Source organism: Mytilus edulis, chromosome 4, assembly GCF_963676685.1.
Source record: "Mytilus edulis chromosome 4, xbMytEdul2.2, whole genome shotgun sequence".
Classification (NCBI taxonomy): Eukaryota; Metazoa; Mollusca; class Bivalvia; order Mytilida; family Mytilidae; genus Mytilus; species Mytilus edulis.
In genome coordinates, this window is record NC_092347.1 from 50,315,819 (window position 1) to 50,329,195 (window position 13,377).

The following is a 13,377-nucleotide window of genomic DNA, read 5'->3' on the forward strand; positions in this document are numbered from 1 at the left end:
TGCAAAGACAAATATAGGAAATACAAAACCCTTCATTTATACGTTCTATCATAAATAGTTCCGTCGCTATTGTTTCAGAACAGTTGAGGCTCAATGAATTCGGTCTCCTTTGGTAATATAGATATGCAGGCGTTGCTATAATGTTGCTACATAGAAATGAAAAGTTTATAATTGGGTAGTAAGGAGTGTTTTTATGGTTTGATTTATGCTCATCTCTTCTGTTGTAAAATTTTTTCTCAACCAACCCTCATCGTCGATTTCAAGATACGTGATAGAGTAAACTATATCTGTTGAGTCTTTTATTTTCAATTTCAATGGAAAATACGAGTCCAACATTGTCACAAATTTGGCACTATTCATGAAGTGAGATGAAACCATCTATATAGTGGAAAGTGAACATTCAAAATACTGGTAGCTTCTTTTCAGTCGGCATCAGAGGCTTTTGCATGAAGTCATCCTCGTATAAAAATGAACTAGTCCCTCAAGCTATTCAGGAAGTCTAGTTGTAACTAGAATTGTTGCGTATCAATTGATTTTTTCCTTCAAAATTATTTTTATTTGATGAATTAATGCATTTAAACAAATTAACAACCCAATTTAGACAATTAAGAAGTTTTATTATGTGTTTACTGGTTTTTTAATTCTTTTAAATTTCAATTTTCATCAATTTATCTTTTATTTATTTTTGTCTAAATTTTCAATTTGTTTTTTATTGTTCACATCAAATAAATAAAAGTTCTTTTTACTACATCAATATTTGTAATGAAGCTACAAATCAAACAATTAGAAAAGTCGAAAGATGTTTATTTCAGTCTGGTAGTTACAATGTAGATTACAATCTCTTAGTTTCGCCGCTTTTATTTCAAGCAATAGCATGATTCGCGCACATATTTTTTTACTTTACATCTTTCAGATTCTTAAGAATTTGTTTATTAAATCTGATATTGACCACATACAATGTTTAAATAGGAAGAAATGCTTAAAAGCTGGATTTTTTTCGCAGATTAGAAGTAAGCATAATTTTAGGACATTCATGATGTCAAAAACTTCTGTAATAGTTATTACAGGGTTTTACTTAGTTTTTTAAAAGTGATAAGCAGTTGCATCAGAAAGAAAAATTTGGGTTTTCACACATTTTGTTAACTGTTACTTAAATTTCAGGAAACATGTGCTGTCTATCAAACAGAAGCTTTAATTATTATAAAATGCATTTGATTAAAGACTGTTAATCTCTCGGCTAAAAGTTTAAATTGTTTGCATATGTGAATATTGTATATAAAAGTCATATCATGCAATCAAGCTGAAATCTTAGAAAATATGCACTTATTCGTCCTTGACATTTGATATTGATTTGACGGAAATGCATTGTACGATTTTTATACGACCGGGCAAAACAGATAGTACATTTAAACTCTGGCTGTCTCATTGGTAATCATACCAAAAATCCTTATCTTTATATAAACAAAAGCTGCATCAGATTGTAAATGCATATTAAGGGTGCATAAAATTGAAAAAGGCCGTGTTACTAAGCCTTTATATAGACAATAACTGTTTAGTGTCTTTAAATATCAGCTGTAGTATTTGTACGAGGCTAGGAAACAAGGTGTATGCGAGCTTTTAGCGAGCTCTTACACCTGTTTCGAGCCGAGTACAATTACAGCTGATTTTTAAAGACACTAAACTGTTATTGTCTCTATCCTGCAATTAATGTATATTATTTGTGTTTTGAAAGACACAAAAACACATGTTTCGCATTTATTTTCGATTTCAAATCCCTTGAGGCCCGTGTAGTAATACGATGTACAGTAATCACACATTCAGGTGAAGACGGGTTCGCAAAAAAAGAATCTCGAATAGTCAAAGTTATACATCGCTCAAAGTGAATAGTTATCTATTTTAACATAACAACTAATTTCAACAGTAAAAACAAATAACAAAACATTGTTCAATTTGAAACAGGAGTGTACGAGTTGTCCTACGCTTCAGACTCGACATTCACTAAACATGCATGCTGAAATTGATATGATTGGTTTTGTTACACAATCGTTTTGATATCGATAGTTGTCATCGCAGAAAAGACTGCTGTTTATTTGTGTATGTTATCAGAAAATTGGTGTGATTCTTATTGCTCTAAAGAAATGTTGGAAAAGAAACAGAACGTATAAAAGAAATCGTTAATTCGCAATTGATACGTCGTTGGAATGCGATTGCAATATACACTCTGAGGTCACGCGGGTTCATATACTCAGTCCGACAGTGGGCAGAGCTTTAAAGCGATATATGTATAGCATACAGATACAGCATAGCCATATCTGTAGGGCTGTATCTGTATAGTAGAACACCCAATTGCAGGATAAAAAGTAATAAGTTTCGTCTAAAAGTACTTATCAGTGATCATTACTATGAAGGATTGGGATGTGCTAATACAAGTAAATGTATAGTAAAGACCGTATCAACAATATAAAATGTTACCGCAATTTCATTGACTTCCTAGAGGGTTGTAAAACTTATCAAAGTTCATTAAGGTCCCAGGGCAAAAAAAAGGTTTATCTAGAGGGTCAAATTCAAGAATTGGAAAAAAAACTGGCAAGAATGTAATAAGAAAATCAGAGCTAAGGATTTCAATATGGGTCAATATTCCTAATGCGCCTTAAATTGAGGTACCAACAAAAGTAAGTAAATAAAAAGTATCTGTACAGTGATATTGGACACGTTTTAATTTTTAAAAGGTGACCGATATTAACTATTTGTGCTGCTTTGAAGTGCCCAGGAGAGGCAAATAGAATAAAGGTGTAAAACTATGGAGTAATTTTGAAAATGTATGCAAGAACTTAATTTTCAAAAAAGTTATTGTGTAACTAAATATGTAAAAATGTGTCAGCTTCAAAACATGCCATCAAACATATTTACTATATAGGTAGAGGAATTGATGAAAGGTCTACCATTTTGCCTACCTGCTATTAAGTGCATTGTTGTATTAAATATCATGCCTTTCGTTTTTATCGTTAAGTCTATTACACATTTTGTAATATACTCGTTATTTTAAGAAAATATAAGAATAAATAGAGAAAATATTTCGGCAAACAGATGTCATCAACCAAAAATACAAAAACATATAGCGTATATTTCATCACAAAATATAGTCAATATTACTTTTATAAATTACTCTTTTAAAACATTGGATTACAGAAGATCAAATAACCGAACTAAAGTTTAATGCTACTGTAAGTAAATTACACAGTACATTTAACAAAGGGTTTGCTTGAATTAATTGTTCAATTGTTCAAATGAAACGGCTTAACTTTTGAATAACTTATCCGACCTACTGAGGGAGAAACAGCCTGTTGATAAATTATAATTGTATCAAATCTTCTAGTCATTTACTGAATCTGTAATTAATAGACTCTTGAAACAGAAAATAACTTTTAGGGGAAGGTTATCTTTCTGGTAGTAAGACCTGCTACGGGATTTGTATATTCAAGATTAGTTTTATATTTTGGATTTTTTTTTAAATATTTTGATGATTATCGAAAAAAGTAAAATTAAAAAAATACTGAACTCAGAGGAAAATCCAATCTGAAAGTCCATAATCACATGGTAAAATCAAATGACAAAAAACATCAAAAACGAATGAACAAGAACTGTCATATTCCTGACTTGGTACAGGCATTTTCAAATGTAGAAAATGGTGGATTAAACCTGGTTTTACAGCGCGAAACCTCTCACTTTGTTGACAGTCTCATCAAATTCCGTTATATTTACAATAAACAGACATAATAAATAGAATAGTTGGGTACAGCAGTCATCTGCGTGTAATAATATAGAAAATTCAGGCTAAAATTAAGGCGTCATTACTTACGTGATTTACACATTACAATATGACAGGTGACAGAAGTAATTTTTGATTGTCCTCTACCTTTTAATAGGTGATTTTCTTATTAAATATAAATATTATAACATGGTGTGTTAGTGGCCTAATACGATGCATATGGGGTTAATAAATTCTATATGGGGTGAGAGCGGTAGCAGGTAAGATAAATCATATGGATGTATATATATATTTATCTTACCTCCTATAGATTTATAGAGATATGATTGGTTAAAGGACTACACGTGGTGACTATGTATAATTGATATAGGGTGTCCTAAAAAATATATATAGGATTAGTTACCATACATGGTTAGTTACCATATGGAGTAAGTAAGAAGTTACTGCCCTTTCAAAACAAAAAAGATGCCACAACATCTTATTAAAACAACACACTGTTCAGAAAAAACCGGAAAGTCAATAGACGAAGAAATGATTATGATGAAAGGTTGAAATAAGTTTATAAAACATAAAGCTAACAAGTTATTATTGTTTGCACAACAGAGTTACTTCTCTTTCAAAACAAAACAAAATGGAAATCTGAAAGGATTTAACAGACGAAGAAATTGATACATGTAATGAACGATTGAAATAAACTCATAAAATAAATTTAAAGCTAAAAAGTTCTTATTGTTGGCATTTGTTTTCTGTGTAGACAAATGGAAGCAGGATCTTAATACGAAGTACCCATATGGAATTTACTGACCCCATCGTATATATATATCGTATTAGGCCACTAACACACCATGTAACTAATAATATATATATACATATATATAATATAGACACGCTAAGCAGGAAACAATAAAACAAAATCACGTTAATGGATATTACTGTTCATTTTAACTCGAACATATAAAAAGATAAATCACATAGGCTATTAAACATGTAAATTAGTTTAGAATTATTTATTCACATTGAACAACAGCTTGTTTACAATATCTTGGTTATGGTAATGTATTGAATTCAAGATACAAAAATGTAGTTAAAAACCCTTTTGCAAAACCCAATTCATCTTAATTTTAATCCATGGTATATAAAGGGACAAAAAAAACGTCTGAAATTAACTAAAATCAACAAATTTCTTTAAGAATAAATCGGTCCCCCTTTTTTCTTCTAATATTAATAAAATTTGATGTTGATATTCGTCAATGATACAGTGCGATGTTTTGCTAGCCGCCAACCCAGGTTCAAATCTCCATTTGTTCTTAATTTGTCTTCTACCAAGTCAGGAAAATGGCAGTTGTTATCTTATACTTCGTTTCTGTGTGTGTTGCATTGTCGTTTTTTTTTTTTTTTTTTTTTTTTTGGTGCACTTCAGTGCTTTTGTTGTTTCGTTGTTTTCTTCTTATAGTTGATGTGTTTATTTCAGTTTTAGATTGTTACCCGGATTTGTTTTCTCTAAATCGATCTATGACTTTCGAACAGCGGTATATTAAGGTTGCCTTTATTTACAAAACGGAAAAATATAACACATATTCTTCTTAAGAGCAAAACACGGTCTTTAACAGTAGACAGTTGTCCTTACATTTATTTCCACATTAATTAATGTCTCTTCTGCTATGCTGCAGAAATTATTTGAAAGCCAAATCTATTAAATAGTTAGCACCGTGGTCAGATTTTAGAAAATTGTAAGTTAACCCAAATATATATATTCACTTTAAAGAATCAACATGAGTGATGCCAATATCTTTATTTGCCTTCACCTTGAATATGCATGTAGAACTTGTCATCAAAAGAATAATATTTTAATATCTTTTACTGTTTCGTCATGTGAAACAGAAAACGGCCCATTGTCAAATTATCGACTATAAAAGTCCCAACAAAACTATAGTCTAGGTCCTCCAAGGTAATACTAAAAAAGTGTTCATCTTATAAATTCGATATACGTAAATAAAATATTTGTTTTCTTTTAAAACTGTTTGTAATAGAAATATTCTGCATGAACTCATTGCAGCTAAGTCTTATTACATGAATCATATAAAATGCAGTAAACCCTTCAATCAAATTATTTAATTATTTGTAAGTGACTAAAGTGTATCCAGTGAAAACGAATTGAAAACAGCTGCCACCAATCTATAATTACCTTTGACATGAGTGATTATATTTCTAAATACACTACATGCAAATTACCATTGCAAGTTTACTCTTTTAATTATGAACATTGTAGTTCTCTGTTAATAGTTCAACTGAAACAAAGCGAAGATTCAGAAAAGTGTTGATTTTTGTGTAGTTGTGGTTGTATAAGTACAGTATCGGCAATTCCATGCTGCAAACGAGGATAGAAAACAACGGCATCTTTATGCGCGTTCTTATGGTATCCACGCTATTGAGACAATGCGATATTATAAAAAAAAAAAACACAACGAAAATAACTCTTTTTTAAAATCATAACAGATCATTAACATCCTATTTATGTATAAAGATTCTTTTTTTGATATTTTGCAAAAATTTATAGCTTTCACCCTAGTTAGATTTACGAAATGGTACGTTATCAAATATATATTTTTTTTAAGATAAGGTATCATTTTATTTCGTTTTGCTTGCAAAGTTATATAAATATGTTATTTTAATACGGGGTAGCCACAAAAAAAAACTCTAAGCTTCTATCAGAATTAAAAATAAAACATCAAAACTAAATACATGAATATTGGATGTACAAATACCGAGACACGTCCTATAGAAATTCGAATTCACACTCAGCAACACAGTACTATGCAGGAATTGATCACGTTCGGTACTTGAAAGACAAGACAACGTGAATGGTAAACCACAATCTGAGACATGGTAAAAATGTCATAAGTTAGTTTAGACACAAACACATGTACATGCACGAGCATAACGTATCAACTGAGATATGTTAACACCGTAAGATTGGGCAGAGAGTATGCTACTTCTAAGAAATTTTAAATTGATAAATAGGAAGTTGAAATCGTACCATTTGTCATGCTCACAAGGAAACTATTAAACCATGAGTTCCAAATTTCAAAGTTAAAATCGTCCCTTTGTAAATTTTAAGGACGCCATCACGAGTTGGTTGACCGTTATGGAACAACTGTTTCACAGATGGTTTCAGGTATGTTCCTTTTCTCGTAACTACAATCACCTTCCCTTTTCACGAATGTGACCTACAGAATTAGATTATTTAACGGTTTTGTAATACCACGTGCAACACCATGGGTGCCACGTGTTAAACAGGATCTAATTACCCATCCGGAGCACCTGAGATCACCCCAAGTTTTTGATGGGGTTCGTGTTGCTAAGTCTTTAGTTTTCTATTTTGTATCTTGTGTGCTATTATTTGTCTGATTGTATTTTTATTTGCTAGCCATCGCGTTGTCACTTTATTTTCTATCTATTACCGTCTCTCTAGTATCTTTCGCCCCTTTATTATAGATTTTATTGTTAAGTCGTCCATCTGTGTAAACATCAAGGAAGATGAAGCAGTCCTTCTTGTATCAACAGTATCCTTAATTTCAAATTCACTGTGATATATGAGATCTAAGTAGTGGCTGAAATTTGGGTTATTCAATAATAGGACATAATCAATATATCTGAAAGTAAGATTAAAGAATTACGTAAGGTGCTTATTCTTTTTGTCTTTTAGAAGGTTTAGTAGGCATACGAGTACAAAACAAATCGGCCAGTAGGGGTCCCCATAGGTAACCAGTGGAATTCCGACTGACTGTTAAAATACAAATCCTCCAAACTCAACAAATATATTATCGGTCAAAAGGTCCAGTATTTTGATAAAATCTTCTTCAGTATGCTTTCTGGTATAATCAATGGTTCTTCACAAAATAAGAATCATTTGTTATATTGTAGTCTAAGAATTAGCAGTAGGTATTTAGCATTTTTGAGAATCCACATCTGATTAACACCACTGGTAGAATATATCTCACCACTTCATGTTTTAACCCCATCTTTTACAGTAGAAAGAATAGTTGTCAGTACTTAAAAAAGAAGTTTATTTATGTTGAACATCTTGATGATCCAGATATGTATCGTGCTTTATATTGAGTTTTGTGAAGTTTTGGTATCCAGCATAAAGACGGTAAATTTTCTTCGTTTTCTTTGATGTTGATACCAAAATCAGTTCTTGGGGACTGGCCATTCCGCGCTCACACAAGTTTTCTGTATTGTGTCCAATACGTCCACCAATAAAATAAAAAAATTTACCGTGTAAAAGTCTGTAGCCAGTTTTTTAAAACCTCTTTGTTGTTCCCCTATACCACATTTCCGATGTTTAAACATATTCATTTATAATAACTACAATAACTTGTTTCCCAATCCATTATATATGAATATGTTTAAACTAAGAACTTTGATGCTATTAATGGAGTTTGACTGTTGGTTTCTTTGGCAAAATCTTATATGGAGGTTGCTCTATGATTTTTCTCCATGTTTCGGTGCATTGATCAACAGCTGTGACTTTTTTCTGACCATGAAAGTGACTCAGTGTATATTATGAAACGCCACAGCTGTCCTTTGAGGAACTCTGATATTACTTTATGTTGTTTTATTATTACTTAATGATATTTTGTCTTTCCTTATCGAGTAATGACAAAACCATATTGAGTAATGATAAAACTATATCAAGTCAATACGAAACCATATAGTGTAATATCAAAATATCAATAAGTAATGACTATTCCATATTGAGTTATATTAAAACATCATTACGTAATGTCAAAACCATATTAAGTAAAGACAAAATATCATTAAGGTATCATCCAACTTCATGATGGATCGGATATATGGCAGGTAGTATCTTTTTAACTAATTTTGCAACACCATGGTTGCCATTTTCAATACCAAAACAATCTCAAATGTGTTCTCCAATTGAAAGGCATTGACACCATCGATAAGACGAAATTGAAATCAGTGATAATGAAAATTTAGACAGTAACGTAGTATTGACCTGAGACAAAGTATTTTTTATGGTTTATTTTATAAGAATGTCATAATTACCTGTTCATAACGGTATAGATAAAAAAAAATATACTAGCCTAGTATCATGTTTATGGTAGATCTTATGTTTGGGTATCTTATTAATTACTTGCTTTATTTTAAATTAAGTTGTAGAACTGTTAGATGCTAGCATGATGTGGATATATTTTACTTGTCTATCCCAAATTCATGTATTTGGTTTTGATGTTATATTTGTTATTCTCGTGGGATTTTGTCTGATGCTTGGTCCGTTTCTGTGTGTGTTAGTTACATTGTAGTGTTGTGTCGTTGTTCTCCTCTTATATTTAAGTGTTTTCCTCAGTTTTAGTTTGTTACCCCGATTTTGTTTTTTGTCCATGGATTTATGAGTTTGAATAGCGGTATACTACTGTTGCCTTTATTTGAAACTTATTGTAAATCCAAGGTAAAAAGTGGACTACATTTCAAAACTTCTTTTACCCCTGGATAGGTGGTTAATTTTGTAAACAGGGACCGTTTGCAAGTTACCTGGACAGCTAAGGTTATTCTATACAGGTATTATTGAGGAATAAAACGTTTATATGTGTTACAAAAATGCCATGTCAAATAATAAAAATACCGAACTCGGAGGAAATTCGAAACAAAAAGTCCCTTGGCAAATAGATCAAACACATCAAACGAACTGTCATATTCCTGACTAGGTTAACAATTTCTTATTTAGAAAATGCTGGAATGAACATTGTTTTATATCTAGGTAAACCTCTCACTTTGTATGCCGATTGCATCAAATTCCATTATACGGATCCTCATCAAATGGATATTACTCTAAATAGACTAAACACGAAATGAAATAATTTCCAAAGTAAAATAAAAGATTACTATAACACATTGTTAAGATGATAAACAAATTCAGTTCCTAGAATCGATACTTCAAGATCATCGTGTATTATATGTGAAGTAGATACGAAATATTCATCAACAAGGTCTTGATATCTTCTGATGAATTTTTTTTTTTTAGAAAAAGGATGAGACGTTTGTCATAGATTCTGGTACTGAAATGACCGCTGATGTTAAATTCGACGTAGAAGTCTAAACATGAGGCAGAGCAAGCCTTGCATGTTTCTTTAATTTCTAGTTCTGGAAAATATATTGATGAATCCCAATCAGAAAAATTTGGATTCTTAATGGGAAAAAGTTATCAATATATCTGAATATGAAATACAATTATCTGGTTTCTTTGATCTTCGTGTTTTTGACAAGTGTCTGAAGGAACTTCAACTCATGTGAAAATATGGAGAGATCAGCAAGGTGCACACACTTTTCATTCTCATAGGAATGCTGACACTTTGTTGAAATATAAACTACCTCCAATTCAACAAATATATTATCAATTAGAAACTCCAGTATACTGGTCAGTTGTATCCTCTGTGTTGCATGTTTTACTTTTTTGTATAAAGATGTGGTATGATTGTCAATGATACAACTATCCACAAGAGACTACAAAATGACACAGAAATTAACAACTATGGGTCACCGCACGGCCTTCAACAATGAGCTAAGCCCATACCGCATAGTCAGCTATAAAAGGTCCCGAAATGACAATATAAAACAATTCAAACGAGAAAACTAACGGTCTCATTTATGAACAAAAAATGAACGAAAAATAAATATGTAATACATAAAGAAACGACAACCACTGAATTACAGGCTCCTGGTTTGGGACAGGCACATACATACATATTGTGGCGGGGTTAAACATGTTAGCGGGATCTCTACCTCCCTCTGACCTGATACAGTGGTATAACAGTACAACATAAGAACGAACTATAAAAATCAGTTGAAAACTGGTTCACTTTTAACAAAATATGTAGTACGTTATCCCCAGTTGATAAATTCATACCGTATGCTATCATTTTGATGTGGATTACTTCTTGAAGACGACTTTTCAATTGAACATGAAACATAGTTAGTATATGCAGATTTAGAAAATCTAAAGTTTTGAAAGAACCTTTTTCAGAGAACAATCGATATTTACAAATATCCAGAAAAGAGAGACAAAAGATACCAGAGGAACAGTCAAACTCATAGATAGAAATTAAACTGACAACGCCATGTCTAAAAAATAAAAACAAACAAACAGACAAATAAAAGTACACAAGACACAACATGGAAAACTAAAGACTAAGCGACCCGAATCCCTACAAAACTGGGGGTGATCTCAGGTGCTCCGGAAGGGTAATCAGATCCTGCTTCATATGTGGCAACCGTTGTGTTGCTCATGTTATTATAAACCCGGTAAGTAGTATAATTCGGTAGGTCACATTCGTAGTGAAAAGGGAAGTGGATTGTAATTACGACATAAGGAACATATCTGATATCATCTGTTGTTTTTTTTAGAATCGACATATTGTTAATACCCCTACGCGAGGAAAAAGTTTCACAGAGTATCTGAAGATCGGACAGAATATTTGTCAACCTAATGGACAATTCTTTCGTCGAAGGTGCAGATGATCCGATAATGTACCGTTATTTGTACGGAATTTTGTAAAGCTGATGTATACAAACAAGGTAAGTCATCCCATTTGCTGTTCAATGTAATATTAATCATAAAAGTTATTTTGTAGTTGGAGTTACAACAATTTTTATTAAAACGCATTTAATTTCTTTACCCTTCGAAAAAAAACAGACTCTTTCAATTATTTCTTCTATGAAATGTATCCAAATATTCGTATGTCGGTGTCCATTTGATTTATAGGATGTAGCACACAAGAATATATACACCTGAACGGTGTATTTTTATGAAATGTACATGTTAGTTCACCATTATCAAAATGGGTTTTACATTTGTTTTGTGCTTTGAAAAGGTCTTTTTGAACCTTTTCATGGTTTCAAATGTAAATTCACTGACAATACCTCTTTTAGCTAAATGTATTTTTTATGGTCACTTGATAAAACAGGATACACATGAAAAGACACAGACAACTCTCGAAAAAACACGGATGTATACAATGAAATTATTCTCAACTTGTGCGTCTCTATGCAATAAAATAATGTTTTTATAAAGTGTCTGTATATGAAGCCATATGTTCATTTGCTTTGAGATTTGCATTGATATGTGTATACGATTTGCCTGGTTGGAGCTAGTCTTGAAATTGCCGGGAGGTGAGAGTTTGGTTTTGATCCGTGGGATTGAGGCTGCCTTGGATCGGTGTTCCTTGCTTTTTGTGTGTGTGGGGTTTTTTTTGTTTTCGTTTTTTGCTGTGCATGTGCCGATTTGGTTTTATAAATGACCACCCTGTGTCCTTAGTTTTTCTATCTTATTCTATATTTTGGAATACAAGCAGTTTAAATCTAAATCGAACTATTTTAACCCAAAATAATGTAGGGTTGAAAATATTGTTTTTATCACAAGTACTTACATACATTGCATGGTCTTTGATATTAAGCTCAAGCATATAATCTATAAGTTTTGATATAGAAGAAGCCTGTTTGCTTACAATTATATAATAGATATTCAGAAAACATATTCACTATAAAAAAAAACGGTCCTATCAGGTTCACTCGAGAAAATCACGATTCCAGCCGGACATTTTACCTACTATGTTAAAAGGAAAGTGTGAGTTAAAGAATATGTTTCTTATGGTGAGGAAAATATTTGACATTAGAACGTAGAGTAAAACCCGATTTTTTTTTAAAGTAAAGTGTTGTGTTGTCAAGTCGTACAGTTTTGACTAACCGGTTACTCGGATAATCGTTCGACCGATTAACCGATTAACCGGTAGTTTACAATAATGTTTGAAAGCTTTATCCATAGTAATCTACACATGTACGTTTGTATAATACGATGATTCGAAGTTTGTCCTTTGGCATTATAAGGCTTATTCTGTGAGGATTTGATGGCGACGTTTGTCTTTGAATAATCCAATACACCGTATCTACTATGGCGTTTGTAATATCTTCAGATTGAAAAATAAGTAACCTTCTTCGTCAAATTGAAAATGTCTGAAACAATAATTCTTTCATTTTCTCTTGAAAAAATTATATGGAATGCTTCAATTTAAAAAGATTAAGCCTGTTACTCGTACCATCACGTACACATTAATTCAACTCTCGTTGGTTTGCATTTTACAGTTTTTGCGTTGGCATTTCGTTTAACCTTGCACGATGGACTTTGCACATTAAGATGTAGGTCTACGCAATATTAGATCAAAAATAAAATAATGAAGTAAAAATCGTAAAATTTATTCTGATTACTGATTTAAATTTACTGTTTAAAAAAGACATGTATACTAATTAGGTTCACTTTAGATCTCGTCCCTAGCAGATGTCTCTAGCTGATAGACACTATGTCTAAGTGTTATTTTATGGGTTTTTTAAATTAACAATAGCAATTAATTTACTGGACAGTTGCTCTGTCAAATTAATAATACGATAATTTCTAAATAGAACACAATTATAAAATGATTTCAATACACATTTATATTATTATTATTAAAATTGAAAAAAGTCCGGTTAACCGGTTAGCATTTTTTTGGTATTCGATATTCGTTCCTTTCGACGGTTAACCGTTGACAACACTA